Source organism: Bos indicus, chromosome 16, assembly GCF_029378745.1.
Source record: "Bos indicus isolate NIAB-ARS_2022 breed Sahiwal x Tharparkar chromosome 16, NIAB-ARS_B.indTharparkar_mat_pri_1.0, whole genome shotgun sequence".
NCBI classification, from domain to species: domain Eukaryota; kingdom Metazoa; phylum Chordata; class Mammalia; order Artiodactyla; family Bovidae; genus Bos; species Bos indicus.
In genome coordinates, this window is record NC_091775.1 from 20,229,302 (window position 1) to 20,247,711 (window position 18,410).

The 18,410-nt window shown below is 39.4% G+C and overlaps 1 protein-coding gene and 1 non-coding gene across 2 annotated transcripts in view; both read right to left on the reverse strand.

The window, feature by feature from the left end:
• LOC139176524 (usherin-like) overlaps positions 1-18,410 on the reverse strand; it is a 106,171-nt gene that overhangs the window by 17,170 nt on the left and 70,591 nt on the right. The gene's annotated exons all lie outside the window — the stretch shown is intronic.
• TRNAC-ACA (transfer RNA cysteine (anticodon ACA)) lies at positions 15,923-15,994 on the reverse strand. The gene has a single exon. It is a non-coding gene; the product is annotated as a tRNA-Cys (tRNA).

Sequence of the window (18,410 nt, forward strand, 5' to 3'; positions counted from 1 at the left end):
AAAAGCCAGTTGCAGGAGCAAAACCAAGGAGGAAACAGAACCTAGAGGAAAGAGGGAATCCCTGGTGGGTTAAGTACTACTAGGAAAAAGCTGTTATATTTGAATATGAGAATACAACTATTTTCTCTGAAAACATACCCCAGCAGGAAACTGCTTTCCATGGGGCTGATTCCAAGTGACTTTGGAATATTTAAATGAGAATGTCTCCTAGCCATACCAAAGTGTCTTGGTCAGCTGCAAACCAGACTGGATGCTACGATGATCTTTTGCCAGTGAACGCTTTGTGGTGGGCAGTTCTTGCTTTCTTACATTCTAGCTTGTTGAGGCAGGGATTTGGTTACCTACTTTGCAATTGGTTAAGAAGTCGTAGCATTCAATGGCAGCCCAAGACATATTTGTATGTGTTTGCTGGCACAGACTTGCATGTCCAAGTAGTCCTTAATTATCCTGAGCTGGCACGGTCAGAAGGCATCATCATAGTATCACCTTATCAAGTGTCTTCTTATCACAGAATGCCCCATTCTTCTTTACACTACAGTCTACATGCTTTGAGGGTGACCTTGATCATAGAACTCCTAAACTCACCCAGAATACCTGCCTCGAATGGGAGTATCTTTCTGTATTAGTTCCAGGATTACTCTCTGTGCCTGGATTCTACTCTGACAAAATATGCTCCTCCATAGGTTGGGAAGCATCCATGTATATGATGGTCAGGACTGAGGGAGACTAGGATGAGGAGGTGAGCAAATAGGGTCACGTTGCTAGAGAAAGCCAGTATGGCTCGTGACCCAGTCCTGAAGTAGAAGATGCCAACTCTTATCAAGTCCTCCACTCATAGCTGGGATTTACTTCTAGACTATTTCAGGCAGTTAGAAATTTATGGATGAGAAAGTTGTTGCATTTTAGGAGTTTAGCATGGCTTTAAATTGAACGTTGACTAGGGTTTAAGGCTGCTGCTGCTAAGTCGCTTCAGTCGTGTTCGACTCTGTGTGACCCCATAGACAGCAGCCCACCAGGCTCCCCCGTCCCTGGGATTCTCCAGGCAAAAATACTGGAGTGGGTTGCCATTTCCTTCTCCAATGCATGAAAGTGAAAAGTGAAAGTGAAGTCGCTCAGTCGTGTCCAACTCCTAGCGACCCCATGGACTGCAGCCTACCAGGCTCCTCCGTCCATGGGATTTTCCAGGCAAGAGTACTGGAGTGGGGTGCCATTGCCGTCTCCAGGGTTTAAGGCTATCTGTACATAAAGTATGAAAAGTGCCACAGAAAACATAGAACAGGGAAAGAAGCAAGAGTGTGCAGTGATTTTAAAGGCTAGAGTCAGGGATGTGAACTAAGTTTGCTGTCATAATCATTTTGATATATATATGAGTAAAGTCATAAGGCTGTACACCTTAAACTCAATTATTGCATGTCAATTATATGTCAATAAAACTGAAAGGAAAAGAAAAAAAGCATGAGTCAGCGGAGGCCACAGCAGCAAGATGACATCTTGAGCAAATGTCTGGAAAGAATAAGAGTAACAGGTGTGGGGATTCTAAGCAAAGAACTATTTCCGGAGAAGAACAAGCTAAGCAAAGACTTGGAAGGAGGAACGTGACTACCATGAACATGGCAAGAAGGCCAGGGAGGCTGGAGCAGAGCAAATGAAGCAGAAAGAAGTAAGAGATGACATCAGAAAATCAATAAGGGGGAGACCGTATGAGTGTTGTATGTCTCTACATGGATTTTGAGTTTTAATCTGAGAGAATCTAGTTAGAAAGCTATGAGAGGGTTTTGAACAGAGTAGTTGCATGGTCAGAAATGTATTTTATGAACATCACCCTTCGAATTTAGACAGCTTTATTATATGTCTTGGAGAAGATCATCTTGGCTTGAGTACCTGGAATGACTTATTATCTTCATGAATTTCAATGTCCAAATCTCTCCCCAGACTTGGGAAGTTCTCAGCTATAATTTCTTTTGATCAGTTTTTTGCTCTTTTCTCTGTCTCTTCCATTTCTGGGGTTCTGTGATGTATAAACTGGTTCTTTGAATGGCATCTCATAATTCATGTAAGTTTTCTTCACTCTCTTTCATTGGTTTTGCTTCTCTGACTAGATGATTTCAAATGACCTGTCTTCTAGTTCACAAATTCTTCTGCTTGGTTGAGTCTGTTCTTGTATCTCTTTCCTGAATTTTTTCATTGTCCTTATGCTCTTTGACTCAAGGATGTCTATTTGTTCTTTTAAACAATTTCTAATTTCTTTGTTGAGCTTCCCATTTTGTTTATGCGTTGTTTGTCTAACTTCATTTAGTTGTCTCTCTTCGTTTTCTTGTAGTTCAGTGTGTTTCCTTAATAGGATAAGCCTGAACTCTTTGTCAGACAGTTCATAGACACTGGTTTTCCTTAGAGGTGTCTTATTTCCTTGATTATCATGATCTTTATGAATCATAGTGTCTGTATATTCAAGGAAGTAGTTGACTACCGTGACTACCTGGACTGGTTTTATCCACCGGTTAAGTCTTGAAACCAGTTTTACGGGTACAGGCCTGGCATTTGAGCCCATGGTAATGGCCCTTGGACCTGTATCTATGTGCACTGACAAGGATCCTGAGTACAGGGGGCATAAGCAGTCCAGGTACATGGACTACTGGGTGGGCCCCACATCTGCATATTTAGTGTTCGGTCCAGTACTTGGATGTTCCAGGAACCTGGTATTGTGAGCGTTGACCTGGAACCTGAGGACATGAGGGCTGGCTTAGAGTTAGCACAAGCCAGGCTTGTAACTATAGGAGACAGCCTGTGACCTGCAGCCTCAGGAGCTGAATTGTAGGCTGTGTCTATGGGAACTGGCCATGCACATGGCTAGGCCAAGGACCTGGGTGTGTGTGTATGAGCTAGAATTAAAGCTAGGGTTGCAGAGGCTGGGCCTGCTACACAGGAGCTACTTGGGACCACTGGAGCTGGCCAACAAAGGAGGCAAGAATATACCATGGAGAAAAGACAGTCTCCCCAATAAGTGGTGGTAGAAAAACTGGACAGTTACATGTAAGAGAAGAAATTAGAACATTCTCTAACATAATACTGAGTGCCAAAGAATTGATGCTTTTGAACTGTGGTGTTGGAGAAGACTCTTGACAGTCCTTTGGATAGCAAGGAGATCAAACCAGTCAAACCTAAAGGAAATCAATCCTGAATATTCATTGGAAGGACTGATGCTGAAACTCCAATACTTTGGCCACCTGATGCAAAGAACTGACTCACTGGAAAAGACCCTGATGCTGGGGATGATTGAAGGCAGGAGGGGGAAGATTGAAGGCAGGAGGAGAAAGAGATGTGTGTGTGTGTTACTCAGCCATAAAAAAGAATGAATTAATACCATTTGCAGCAACAGGGATGGATCTAGAAATTATCATACTAACTGATGTAAGCCAGAGAGAAAGACAAATGTCATATGATACTGCTCATACATGGAATCTAAGAAAAAACTATAAACAAACTTATTTACAAAACAGAAATAAACTTGCAGACCTAGAAAAACTTATGGTTACCAAAGGGGAAAGGTAGGAGGGATAAAATAGGAGTTTGGGATTAACATATACATACTACTATATCTAAAATAGCCAACAAGTACTACTGTATAGCACAGGGATCTATACTCAATATTTTGTAATATCTTATAAGGGAAAAGAATCTGAAAAAATATATAATACATGTACATATATATATATATATATTTTAACTGAATCACTGTGCTGAACACATGAAACTTACACAGCATTATAAATCAACTATAATTCAAATTAAAAGATTCATGTTGGCAAGTTTGAAATGTTGATTAGACAACCAAGTGGAGATGTCAATTAGGCAATTTGAATAAATTTTGGAATTTCAAGACATCCTGGCTTGAGATATACTTTGGAAAGTCATCATCATATAGATGACATTTAAAATGGATGAGAATGCAAAAATAGAGTGAATGTGGGTAGAAAAGGGAAAAAGTTTAAGGACCCAAATACTGAGATGTCAATCTTAAGCTGTCTGGAATAGAAGCAGAAAACCAACCATGGAGACAGAGAAAGAGGAATCAGTAAGCTATGAAGATTTGATGCCCTAGAAGTCAAATGAGGCAAATTTTCAAAGATGATAAGTCTAATAAGAGGAGAACTAAAAGTTGAATTAGCACTATGGCAGTCATTCATATTTGTGCAATAAAAGTTTAAGTTATGAGTGTCTAAGCCTGACTCAAATGGATTCCTGAGAGGATGAGAGAAGACGAATTAGAGATAAGAATATAAGCAACTTTTTCAATATGTTTTGCTGTGAAGGAAAATGAGAGGTGAAACAATAGATGGAAGGTAAGTAGAGGCCAAAGAAGATTTTTTTTTTTAATAATAAAATAAGATAAAATGATGTATGCTGCTAGAAATGGCCCAACAGGGAGAGCAGAATTCTTAATGGGCTGGAGGTTTGACCTTGAATATGTGAAAGACTGCAGCCAAGAACGAAAGTGGAGGGTTTATACTCGGAGCAGGAACAGATAATCTGTGGTTATGGAGGGAAAGGAGACTACGTGGGTACAAATGCTGGGGGCAGTGGGTGGGGTTTATCTTATAATTGCTTCAGTTTTCTCAGTGAAGAAGGAAGCAAGATCATCAGTCCACAGTGATCTTTTGATTCCCCAGGCCACCCTGCAGTGACCATCTATTTCTCATAGAATGACATACACAAGTGGTCAATGAGATACTTCTTGATTTGCCAAGAGCCTACCTCTCACGCCTTCCATACACTGGCCATTTCTGTCCCTCCATATCCCTCCAACACTACAATCTTACACCTCCAGGCCTTTGTAGGTGCCATCTCTTCTGATGAACACCTGTTTTCTCCTTCTTTGTGGTTGGCTGACTTTATCTCATCCATCAGGCTCATCTCCCTCTGAGTGGTCTTTCTTGATAATCTAACAGCATGGCCACCACCATCCATCCCCAGGTACCCTCAGTCATATCACCTTGCTTAGTTACTTATCATAGTTATCAAAACATGACAGAAACCACCTTGTTATTGGTCTCAGAGGGATATAAACTCTTTGAGTACAGAAAGATGCTTTCTATTGTGTTCACCAAGATGTCTTCAGGATTGGTGAGATCTAACTAGCAGTTTTATTTGTTGAAAAAATGAATTAGGCAAGGCCAGAGAAAATTCTATGGCCTACTTTTCACAGAAACAGAGTAATATCTGAATGAAAGTCTCTAAGAATCTATGGAATACAATTTGTCAGACCAATGTAACTGTGAGATGAAGGCAATTCATTGTCAAAAGACAAGAAAAAGGCAGACTTGTACTTCTTTGAACATTAAAGCTTAATTCTCAAACATGAATATTTCATTAAAAATCTAGTATTAAGGAAGATGTGGCACATATATAAGATGGAATGTTACTCAGTCATGAAAAGGAAAAAAATAATGCCATGTGCTGCAACATAGATGGGCCTAGAGATTATCATACTAAATGAAGTAAGTCAGACAAAGACAAGTATCATATGATATTGCTTATATATGGAATACAATAAAATGATACAGATGAACTTGTTTACAAAACACAAACAGATTCAGTGACTTAGAAAACAAAGTTCTGGTTACCAGGGGGATGGGGGTGGCGGTGGTTAGCTTGGAATTGACATGTACATACTGCTATATATATAAATAGATAACCAAGAAGGTCCTACTGTATAGCACAGGGAATTCTGCTGAATACTCTGTAATAAGCTAAATGGGAAAAGAAGTTGAAAAAGAATAGATACGTGTATCAGTTCAGTTCAGTTCAGTTGCTCAGTCGTGTACAACTCTTTGTGACCCCATGAATTGCAGAACACCAGGCCTCATATTCAAAAGCAGAGACATTACTTTGCTAACAAAGGTCTGCCTAGTCAAGGCTATGGTTTTTCCTGTGGTCATGTATGGATGTGAGAGTTGGACTGTGAAGAAGGCTGAGCACCGAACAATTGATGCTTTTGAACTGTGGTGTTGGAGAAGACTCTTGAGAGTCCCTTGGACTACAAGGAGATCTAACCAGTCCATTCTGAAGGAGATCAGCCCTGGGATTTCTTTGAAAGGAATGATGCTAAAGCTGAAACTCCAATACTTTGGCCACCTCATGTGAAGAGTTGACTCATTGGAAAAGACTCTGATGCTGGGAGGGATTGGGGGCAGGAGGAGAAGGGGACGACAGAGGATGAGATGGCTGGATGGCATCACTGACTCGATGGACGTGAGTCTCAGTGAACTCCGGGAATTGGTGATGAACAGGGAGGCCTGGCATGCTGCGATTCATGGGGTTGCAAAGAGTCGGACATGACTGAGCGAATGAACTGAACTGAACTGAGGCCTCCCTGTCCATCACCAACTCCCGGAGTTCACCCAAACTCATGTGCATGGAGTCAGTGATGCCATCCAGCCATCTCATCCTCTTGTAATCCCTTTCTCCTCCTGCCCCCAATCCCTCCCAGCATCAGGGTCTTTTCCAATGAGTCAACTCTTCACATGAGGTGGTCAAAGTATTGCAGTTTCAGCGTCAGCATCAGTCCTTCCAATGAACACCCAGGATTGATCTCCTTTAGGATGGACTGATTGGATCTCCTTGCAGTCCAAGGGACTTTCAAGAGTCTTCTCTAACACCACAGTTCAAAAGCATCAATTCTTCAGTGCTCAGCTTTCTTCACAGTCCAACTCTCACATCCATACATGACCATAGGAAAAACCATAGCCTTGACTAGACGGACCTTTGTTGGCAAAGTAATATCTCTGCTTTTCAATATGCTATCTAGGTTGGTCATAACTTTCCTTCCAAGGAGTATGTACAACTGAATCACTTTGCTATACACCTGAAATCAACATTGTTAATCAACTATACTCCAGTATGCAACATAAATTTTAAAAGCTACAATACATTATGGAAAATTAAAAAAAAAATATTAACAGCAGTTTTCTCAAAGTGAGGGCATGCAGATGAGTTAAATTTTTGGCTATATATATTTTCAAATTCTATAATATTTAAGTATATATTATATTGAGAAAAGGCAGCCATAGTTTACCAATATCAATTCATTATTTAAGAAATTTTATGCCAAAGACCTAGTTGACACATGCCCTATTACACTTCCTATGTCATCATACTTCCCCTTTCCTCAATGACTTCAGCATTGGCTCAATTTTCTTTTCAATCGTAATCCCTTTTTTGGCAGCTTCAACATCCTCAGTAATGACTCATCTCTGAATCTGGCTTCACTTTAACTTCCTCAAATGTAATGCCCTTCACTTCTGCTTCATTTATTCAACATGCAGCATAGTTATACCCCCTACTTAATCATCTTTGGAACCATTTCCAAGGTTCTCAATCTAAAATCTGCCCTCTCTGGTAAATTCCCACCTCATCCACTTGTCACATCCAAAGAAACACTCATTTGCCATCACACAATGTTCAGCCTCTTATTTCCAGAGATTTGCACATTCGCATTTTCCTTGCTATGATCTTTGCTCACCCATTTCAAAGCCATACTCCCGAGTCCCTAGATTTTTCAGCCTCCCCAATCCTCTTCTGTATCTGCTTTCCCAATTCCTAGCTCTGGCTAAACCTCATCTTCTTCCTCTAACACTTCTCATATCTCTAAGATGTGACAGAGAAATTGCTAAATATACTGGAAGAATCTACTGCAATTCTAGGTTTTCCAGTTTGAACTGGAACTCTATCACTCCTCATCAATAACAATCGTGTTACTTTGTTTCTCCCTTCATTGCATTGCTCTTTTTTCCTCCTTTTATGGTTTGGCCAATCCTCCTAAGGAACCAAGTGGGATCTAAAATTGGGAGTCCTCAGGATAGTTCCCTCCTCGGAGCCCATCATTTTTCCTACCTGTGCCACAGGAGCAGAGATCAATAGGGCTGTCATCCTAACTTATATCTTTTATCTTCTGCTCCTCCCTACCCCTGACCCTTTTGATGAGGGTGGAAGAGGAGAGTGAAAAAGCTAGCTTAAAACTCAACATGAAAAAAAACAACAACACTAAGATCATGGCACCCAGTCCCATCACTTCATGGCAAATAGAAGGGGAAAAAGTGGAAACAGTGACAGATTTTATTTTCTTGAGCTCCAAAATCACTGTGGACAGTGACTGCAGTGATAAAATTAAAAGACACTTGCTCCTTGGAATAAAAGCTATGACAAATATAGACATTGTTTTAAAAAGCAGAGATATCACTTTGCTAACAAAGGTCTATATAGTCAAAGCTATGGTTTTTCCAGTAGTCATATACAGATATGAGAGCTGGACCATAAAGAAAGCTGAGCACCAAAGAATCGATGCTTTCCAATTGTGGTGCTGGAGAAGACTCTTGAGAGTCCCTTGGACTGCAAGGAGATCAAATCAGTCAATCCTAAAGGAACATTCACTGGAAGGACTGATGCTGAAGCTCCGATACTTTGTCACCTGATAAGGAGAGCTGACTCATTAGAAAAGACCCTGATGCTGGGAAAGACTGAAGGCAAAAGGAGAAGGGGGAAGCAGAGGATGAGGTGGTTAGAATCACTGACTCAGTGGACATGAATGTGAGCAAACTCCGGGAGATAATGAAAGACAGAGGAGCCTGCAGTCCATGGGTTCACAAAAAGTCAGACATGACTTAGCAAATGACCAAAAACAACATAAAAATATAGATATTCACAGAAATAGAGATGTATGTGGATATCATATTGACTGAGATTTATAAAGGCTCCATGCTCAACTGGCACTTCATTTATGCTTATGATGATCATACAACCAAGATTTTACAAATTATGTAGAATTAACATTTTCTCCAATGTTTTTTAAGATAAATTAATTCCCACCCATAAAATAATTTGTTTGTTCACATGTCCAGTTTAGGAAATCAGATTGCTATGCCTCTGCGATCATAGGAACTGAGGCTTTTCTTTTAATTCTGAAAATTTAAAAACTCTCAACTCAATGGTACAATGAAAGCCAGTCTGATTAAATAGCTTTTTTGACTTCCAAGTCATTTTTATGCCTGTCCTGTCCACCCCAAAGTGGATTATTCTCAATGTATTTCCATAAGAAGATGAAGTGTCATTAGGGTCCTCTGAATAATGAGGCATAAAAGAAAAAGAAAGAGTAAAGGGTAGAACCTAATGTGATACATGGTAGAGGAAGCTGCCCAGGTGACCTGGTTGGGAAATCCTTGGTGAAATGGGAGGAGATGATAAGGACAAGGAAAGGAAAATTAGAGAAAGATAAAAGGAAGCAGCATCAGTGGGGGGAAATAAAGAATAGCTGTGTAAAAGAGGAACAAATGGAATGGAGATTTTTTTTTTTAATAATTAATTTAAAAAGTGAAAAAGTTCCAAGGGATGCAGACTAAGGTATTTTTTGTGAGTAAAGCCATAAACAAAGCCACAATATAAACTTTAAAGCAAAGAAGAATGTGATGATGATTCTCTCCTCTCTGCCTGATTTGGCAGTATGACTGTACAGATGTGATTAGGTCCTTCAAGGGCAACGTAATGGATCAATGGATTCAAACAATCACAGGTATGTACCAACTCTGAGTCAGTAAATGGAAGGTAGGAGAATCCTAAAAATATAAGGCTACTGTTTGTCAGAGCCCCTTAGTAACATCTTCTTTACCATTTCCTTGATGTCATCATTTGCATAAAATCAAACACAGGGAGTTGTGGACGGGGGAAAGCAGATCACTCTAATATGCTTTATAAATGGATCTCAGTATCCTGAGATGTGATACAAGGAAATGCATCCCAGTGCACGGACACCTCACCAAATACTGTCAGGCAGGCTTTAATTTACAATACTGGCCATGAATTTTATGCTATTTTATGATTGATTTCTTGCCATTGTTCACAGCATTTCATTGATCTCAGTTTACAAAATGAAGCAATAATTAAGCAATATTTTCTTTTAATTTCTAGTATAAAGTGAGAAATTTCTATCTTTTAATTGGTTTCTCCCATCAAAAAATTAAAAGCAGTTTTTGAGCTTCCCTGGTAGCTCAGACGGTAAAAAATCTGCCTGAAATATGGGAGACCAGGTTCGATCTGTGGGTCAGGAAGATCCCCTGGAGAATGGAATGGCAACCCACTCTACTATTCTTGCCTGGAGAAGTCCATGGACAGAGGAGCCTGGCAAGCTGCAGTCCATGGGGTCACAAAGAGTCGGACCCGACTGAGCGACTTTCACTTTCACTTTGCTTCTTTATCATCTGGTTCTTTCTCTGAGAAATTCCTAGTAGTATTTCACAAAAGAAAAACAGATTTTTCCTGAATTTTCTCTCTCCTTTATGTGCATCTTGTCCACAGATCATCATCAGGATGTTGAAAAACATGGGAACCATCTACGTAGGTGCTGACCACATCTCCTTCTGTCATTGGGTATTCCAACTTGAGAACCAGGGAAAAGGCATGGTTCAGTGAGAACCCATCTAGGGCAGCAGACCTAGGAGGTATTGTATTTTCCACAGACACCCGGAAAGCAATGAGTTATGCCAGAACACACGTGGTATGTCAGAGTGCATTCATCTCTGCCAGAGGACAGCTCCTCCTCCACCCGTGCTTCTCTTCTGATTCCAGAAAAGTCAGTTCTGACCTTATAATTAATAAAAACAGAGGCTTTCTTTAGTCTGAACATCACTGCTCTTCTGCTCCTCATAGAAACCTTAACTTGCAACATGATGTTCTTTGGCCAGATGAGCAATTAACCAAGACTGACATTCATTCATGTGCTTTCTAATTAATTTACAGAGCTGGAATCATTTTGCCCAGGTAAGGATTTGCATATAAAACCGCACCCAAACTACATTACTGAACTCCACAAATTTTCTATTTGTGCTTACAATATTTCCCACTTTATCAGAGAAATTCATATCTTTCACTTTCATCAAATCCTTATTCAAAGTGTATACTATTCATGGAGAATCTCCTATTTCTCCCCAACAGATGTATGGTCTACATTCTATTTACTTGCCCTTTTAGCAAATTTCCTTTGTGAGCATCTTTATCCCAGATGTAAGTATTCACAGTATTACATACTATTGGAGAAGAAGGATGCATCTTATAGGAACCCCCGTATGACTCCTAATATTTGGACACTTCTGATGGTGGAAAAGTGAAAACTTCATTGCAATAGGATAACTGGAAATAAAGAGAGGAAAGCCTAATCCCTCCCTCAGGATAGCAGCAGATGGCATGTGGTGGGGAGCCCTACCTGCTGTGAGTTGTCAGTCACTAGTTTGTCTGTGATAATGAGGGATGATGCTTCCTAATTTCGCCTTCTCTCACTGGCTGGTTAGAGCAAAAGTCTTCCATACTAAACTCCTTAGGCTGATAGCATTCTTAGCCAGCAGTCTTGAGTCTGGCTTTCTGAGTCTCTCTACCACTTAATTTGTAATAAATTATGGTATGTTTAGCCCAAAGTTATTTTTCTTGGTTACTTTTATAATAACATAACCTTACACGCATGCACACACACACACACACACACACACACTAACATCCCACCCATTCTTCTACTTTGCCTCTGGACAGTAAGAAATAGAATTAGGAAATCAGTATCCAGCTTTCAATTTTCATAAATGCTTTTATCTCACAAACCAAAGAGAAAGACCTGAGATAACATTACAGGAATATTATCTGAGAAACTTCAATCATATAACTTAGCTAAATTTTTCCTACAAATCTGGGGCATTTTCCCTCAGTCTTAGAAGGATGGTTGCTACTCATGTGGATTAGTTTGCAGGAGGCAGAGATCACCTACTTGAAGTGAGGGCAGTAAATAAGTGAAATGTGAGTATTAGAACTGAGACTCATATGTGTATGCAGACTGATGAAATCTGTGAAATTTTGAGATAAATCTGTAAGTATATCCATCTATCAAAAAGGAGACAGCATTTAGACAGGTTTTAAAGCAGTAGAGTCAGAGGGAGCAGACATTCTGCATGGGAAGAGTTGGAAAAGGGTATTGTTGTAGAATAATTCAGCACAAGCTTGGTTAAAAATGTTTAGACTTAGGTCAAGAAGTTTCAGTTTAGCTCAGGTGCAGGACATACAGAAAAAGTAAAGAAAATAAAGCTATAAAGACAGTTTGGGGCGTTTTTGGAAAGACCACTGGATTCCTGGTTGATAACTCTGTAGTGATGATGCAAAGGACCCACACATAATGGAGCCAGGCATTGGGAAATCCTTGTCTAGTTCTGGCACAGCCCTTAGTCTACATGGATTTGGGGAAAACACCTGCCCTCACTGGCTCTTGGTTTCTTCATCTGTAAAAAAAGAAGTTAGAGTTTGATGCTGTGAAAGGTTAAACTCTACTTAATGTCTATTTTTCTAAGAAAACTTAGAAATAAGTTTTAAACATCCAGAATATTGTGATAAAAGTTTTTACTTCTTAGATATTTGCTCTGAACATTACAGCGGCTTGGAGAGAATCATCTGTTTCATTCTCCATAAAATGCTCTTGCAATTTAATTTGGAATGAAATGATAAGCAAACTGTCCTGCATATAAGGAGAGAATATGTAAAATAACCACAATAGGTTCCCAGCATGTAAACTGTAATGTTAGAGTGTAAATATCTTTTAAAAATTATGCTTCTATATCAACTTGTAAAAATGCAATGTATCATAAGCAACCTCTGCATTTTTAGAAGTTGAAGAAGTCTTCGATGTCACAACAAGAAGTAGATTGGTCCCTTGTAAGACTTCTACCAAATCGTCTATCCTTGAGTCATTTCCATAGAATGACAGGTTTTTCTCTTTAAAACAGTAATTTTCTTTTTTTTTTTTCATAAGTTTTTTAAAAATTTATTTTTATTTGGAGGATAATCATTTCACAGTGTTGTGTTGGTTTCTGCCATACAACAATGTGAATCAGCCATAGGTATACATATATCCTTTCCCTCTTGAACCTCTCCCTCATCCCCATCCCACACCTCTAGGTTATCACACAGTACAGAGCTGAGCTCCCTGTGCTATATAGCAATTCCTCACTAGCTATCTATTTTACACATTGCATAAGTTTTTTTTTTTTCCAGTTGAGCTATTTTATTTTTTTTTAATTTTATTTTATTTTTAAACTGTACAATATTGTATTAGTTTTGCCAAATATCAAAATGAATCCGCCACAGGTATACCTGTGTTCCCCATTCTGAACCCTCCTCCCTCCTCCCTCCCCATACCATCCCTCTGGGTTGTCCCAGTGCACCAGCCCCAAGCATCCAGTATCCTGCATCGAACCTGGACTGGCGACTCGTTTCATACATGATATTATACATGTTTCAATGCCATTCTCCCAAATCTCCCCACCCTCTCCCTCTCCCACAGAGTCCATAAGACTGATCTATACATCAGTGTCTCTTTTGCTGTCTCGTACACAGGGTTATTGTTACCGTCTTTCTAAATTCCATATATATGCGTTAGTATACTGTATTGGTGTTTTTCTTTCTGGCTTACTTCACTCTGTATAATAGGTTCCAGTTTCATCCATCTCATTAGAACTGATTCAAATGTATTCTTTTTAATGGTGAGTAATACTCCATTGTGTATATGTACCACTGCTTTCTTATCCATTCATCTGCTGATGGGCATCTAGGTTGCTTCCATGTCCTGGCTATTATAAACAGTGCTGTGATGAACATTGGGGTACACGTGTCTCTTTCCCTTCTGGTTTCCTCAGTGTGTATGCCCAGCAGTGGGATTGCTGGATCATAAGGCAGTTCTATTTCCAGTTTTTAAAGGAATCTCCACACTGTTCTCCATAGTGGCTGTACTAGTTTGCATTCCCACCAACAGTGTAAGAGAGTTCCCTTTTCTCCACATCCTCTCCAGCATTTATTGCTTGTAGATTTATGGATTGCAGCCATTCTGATTGGTGTGAAATGGTACCTCATAGTGGTTTTGATTTGCATTTCTCTGATAATGAGTGATGTTGAGCATCTTTTCATGTGTTTGTTAGCCATCTGTATGTCTTTTTTGGAGAAATGTCTATTTAGTTCTTTGGCCCATTTTTTGATTGGGTCATTTATTTTTCTGGAATTGAGCTGTAGGAGTTGCTTGTATATTTTTGAGATTAGTTGTTTGTCAGTTGCTTCATTTGCTATTATTTTCTCCCATTCTGAAGGCTGCCTTTTCACCTTGCTAATAGTTTCCTTTGTTGTGCAGAAGCTTTTAAGTTTAATTAGGTCCCATTTGTTTATTTTTGCTTTTATTTCCAATATTCTGGGAGGTGGGTCATAGAGGATCCTGCTGTGATGTATGTCGGAGAGTGTTTTGCCTATGTGCTCCTCTAGGAGTTTTATAGTTTCTGGTCTTACGTTGAGATCTTTAATCCATTTTGAGTTTATTTTTGTGTATGGTGTTAGAAAGTGTTCTAGTTTCATTCTTTTACAAGTGGTTGATCAGTTTTCCCAGCACCACTTGTTAAAGAGATTGTCATTAATCCATTGTATATTCTTGCCTCCTTTGTCAAAGATAAGGTGTCCATATGTGCTTGGATTTATCTCTGGGCTTTCTATTTTGTTCCATTGATCAATATTTCTGTCTTTGTGCCAGTACCATACTGTCTTGATAACTGTGGCTTTGTAATAGAGCCTGAAGTCAGGCAGGTTGATTCCTCCAGTTCCATTCTTCTTTCTCAAGATAGCTTTGGCTATTCGAGGTTTTTTGTATTTCCATACAAATTGTGAAATTATTTGTTCTAGCTCTGTGAAGAATACCGTTGGTAGCTTGATAGGGATTGCGTTGAATCTATAAATTGCTTTGGGTAGTATACTCATTTTCACTATATTGATTCTTCCAATCCATGAACATGGTATATTTCTCCATATGACAAACCCACAGCAAACATTATCCTCAATGGTGAAAAATTGAAAGCATTTCCTCTAAAGTCAGGAACAAGACAAGGGTGCCCACTTTCACCATTACTATTCAACATAGTTTTGGAAGTTTTGGCCACAGCAATCAGAGCAGAAAAAGAAATAAAAGGAATCCAAATTGGAAAAGAAGAAGTAAAACTCTCATTGTTTGCAGATGACATGATCCTCTACATAGAAAACCCTAAAGACTCCACCAGAAAATTACTAGAACTAATCAATGATTATAGTAAAGTTGCAGGATATAAAATCAACACACAGAAATCCCTTGCATTCCTATACACTAATAATGAGAAAACAGAAAGAGAAATTAAGGAAACAATTCCATTCACCATTGCAACGGAAAGAATAAAATACTTAGGAATATATCTACCTAAAGAAACTAAAGACCTATATATAGAAAACTATAAAACACTGGTGAAAGAAATCAAAGAGGACACTAATAGATGGAGAAATAAAACAGTAATTTTCAAAGAGGAATCTGTCGACATTCCTTCAGGAAAAACACTTATTTTACAACTTGACACTATGACAGTGTCTAACATTTTTTCTGAATTAATTGATATTTTACTGATGATTTTTCAAAGGAGTATACCTATGATGATTAGTTTTATGTGTCAACTTGGGTAGGCTATGTTGTCTACTTTTTAGGTCAAGTGAAAGTGAAGTCACTCAGTCGTGTCCGACTCTTTGCGACCCCGTGGACTGTAGCCCACCAGGCTCCTCCGTCCATGGGATTCTCCAGGAAAAAGCACTGGAGTGGGCTGCCATTTCCTTCTCCAAGGGATCTTCCCAACCCAGGGATCGAACCCAGGGATTGAACCCGGGTCTATCGCATTGGAGGCAGATGCTTTAACCTCTGAGCCACCAGGGAAGCAAAGAAAAGAAAGAAAGTTGCTCAGTCATGTCCAACTCTTTGCAACCCCATGGACTGTAGCCTACCAGGCTCTTCTGTCCATGGGATTTTCCAGGCAAGAATACTGGAGTGGGTTGCCATTTCCTTCTCCAGGGGATCTTCCCAAACCAGGGATTGAACCTGGGTCTTCTGCATTGTAGGCAGGTGCTTTACCATCTGAGCCACTAGGGAAGTCAAGGTTAGTTTAAATGTTACTGTGAAGGTATATTTTAAATGGGATTAACATTTATAATCAGTTGACTTTAAATAAAGCAGATTACTCTCCACAATGTAGGTGAGTCTCATCCAATCAGTTAAAGGTCTTAAGAGCAAAGACTGAGGTTTCCCAAATAATAGGGAATTATGTCTGTAAACTATATCATAAAAATTCGACCTGAGTTTCCAGCCTGTTGCTGTGCCCTGTGGATTTTAAACTCAAGGCAGCAACACCAAATCTTCCTTGGGTCTCTTGCCTGCTGACCTGTCCTACAAATTTCAGACTTTCCCACAATCACCTGAGCCAAATTCTTAAGATAAATTTTTCCACCTCACTCTCTTTTCTGCCCTCACTATTCTCTCCTTTCCTCATTCTCTGTTTTTCTAACTTCAGTACAGAAGGGTCCCAACTGGAGTGTAAGATACATATATATTTCTTTGGATCTATCCAGCAGGGTGGGTAACCAGCATTCTGTGTCAGAAATGGATAGAAGTATTCTTGGCACTAGGGGTAGGTTTGGAAATCATAGAAAGAGGGAACAAATTTGTGTGTACTATGGATTCAGATATGTCTGAGTATTCTGAACAATTCATGAGATGGTCCAACAGGAGTCTGTGTTGAAAACTGGGAAACATTTTTAAGAATTCACCACTGAAGAAGCTGGCATACTTTGGTTCTCAGAAGAGAGAGATCATTTTCAAAAGAGCCTTATGTTTGTTTACTTAGACTTGTCTTGCTAAACTTTTTAAGATACTGGACTGCATTCAGCATTCCTTGAGGACTCACTGACCCAGAGGGATGGGATGGAGAGGGTGGTGGGAGGGGTATTCAGGATGGGAACACATGTACACCCATAGCTGATTCATGTCAATGTATGGCAAAACCACTACAATATTGTAAAGTAATTAGCCTCCAATTAAAATAAATTAAAAAAATACAAACCTTAAAAAAAAATCAGAACTTACATTACTGAAAAAAAAAAAAAGAGTGATGCAAGGAATAAAGCCATTCTTTCACCACCACTGATACCAAGAGGAAGAGGAATATCAGCAAAGTACAATGATAGAGAGTATAGGATCCATCTGGGACAACCCTACCTGGAAGAGTAATCTTAGTGCCCACTCGTGCCTGGGGGAATCTAAGGTGGCCCCCGGTGGGCAACTACTTCACCTGGGAGTAGATGCAGTACCTGGTGGAGTGTCAGTGGAAGAGTAGCACCTCTGATGCCCAGGTATGGTGATGTTTATCTAGATCAGGGCCATGGACATGCCTAGTACAGTTACTGTGGCACTTGGCCAACTGATGTCAGGCTTGATCCTAAGTCCATGTGAGAAAACCCATATGGCTCCACAGATACGTGAATGGATTAGTTTGCAGGGGGCAAAGATCACCTAGTAGAGGTGGAGGCAATGAAAAAATGAAATATGAGTCTTAGAATTAAGAATTACTTGTATATTCAGATTAATGAGATCTGAAGTAAATCTGAACTAAATCTACCTATCTACCTATGTATCCATTCATCCACCTAGCCATCCATTAATCTATATCACCTTTAGAGTATAATCAATGAGGGCTCACGGTGTCACACCTGGTGCTTTGGGACTCTGTATGTTTCTTAGATGGACAGTGTCATCAGAGTGTAGATTCAGGAGATGAAAGTGAAAACAGGTACAATTTACAGGTGATAAAAGAGGAAAATTGGTTCTCTTTCCTTTCTTTCATATAACCTCAAGCTGAAGCTCTAATACTTTGGCCACCTGATGTGAAGAGCTGACTCACTGGAAAAGACCCCCATGCTGGTAAAGATGGAAGGCAAAAGGAGAAGAGGGTGGCAGAGGATGAGATGGTTAGATAGCATCACCAACTCAATGAACATGAATTTGAGCCAACTCCGGGAGATAGTGAAGGACAGGGAAACATGGAATGCTGCAATCCATGGGCTCCCAAAGAGTCAGACATGACTTAGCCACTGAACAATAACATATAACCCCAAAACAACCTTCTGCCCTTTTCCTCTCAAAGACTGCTCAAAACAAATGAAAAGCCAAATGAAACTAAACAAAGAAAACCAAAATAAGACAGATTAGGACATGGTCACTGAAGTTGAGAGAAAATAACACAGCCTTATTTGAGTAATAAGATAAAAAGATAAGATACAGAAACACATAAAAGATAAAAAGATAAGATACAGAAACACATATTAACTATATTTTACAAAAGTAAGAAAATATGGTATAATGATATAGATATGAGGCAATATATCTGAATCTAGGATGGCTTGGCTATATGTAATATAGCAAAAACAAACATTAGTATTGCATTTATATGTAAATTATTTAAAAATATCTGACAATAGAATAGCATTTGTTTGTTAATTACAAATAATGTTAA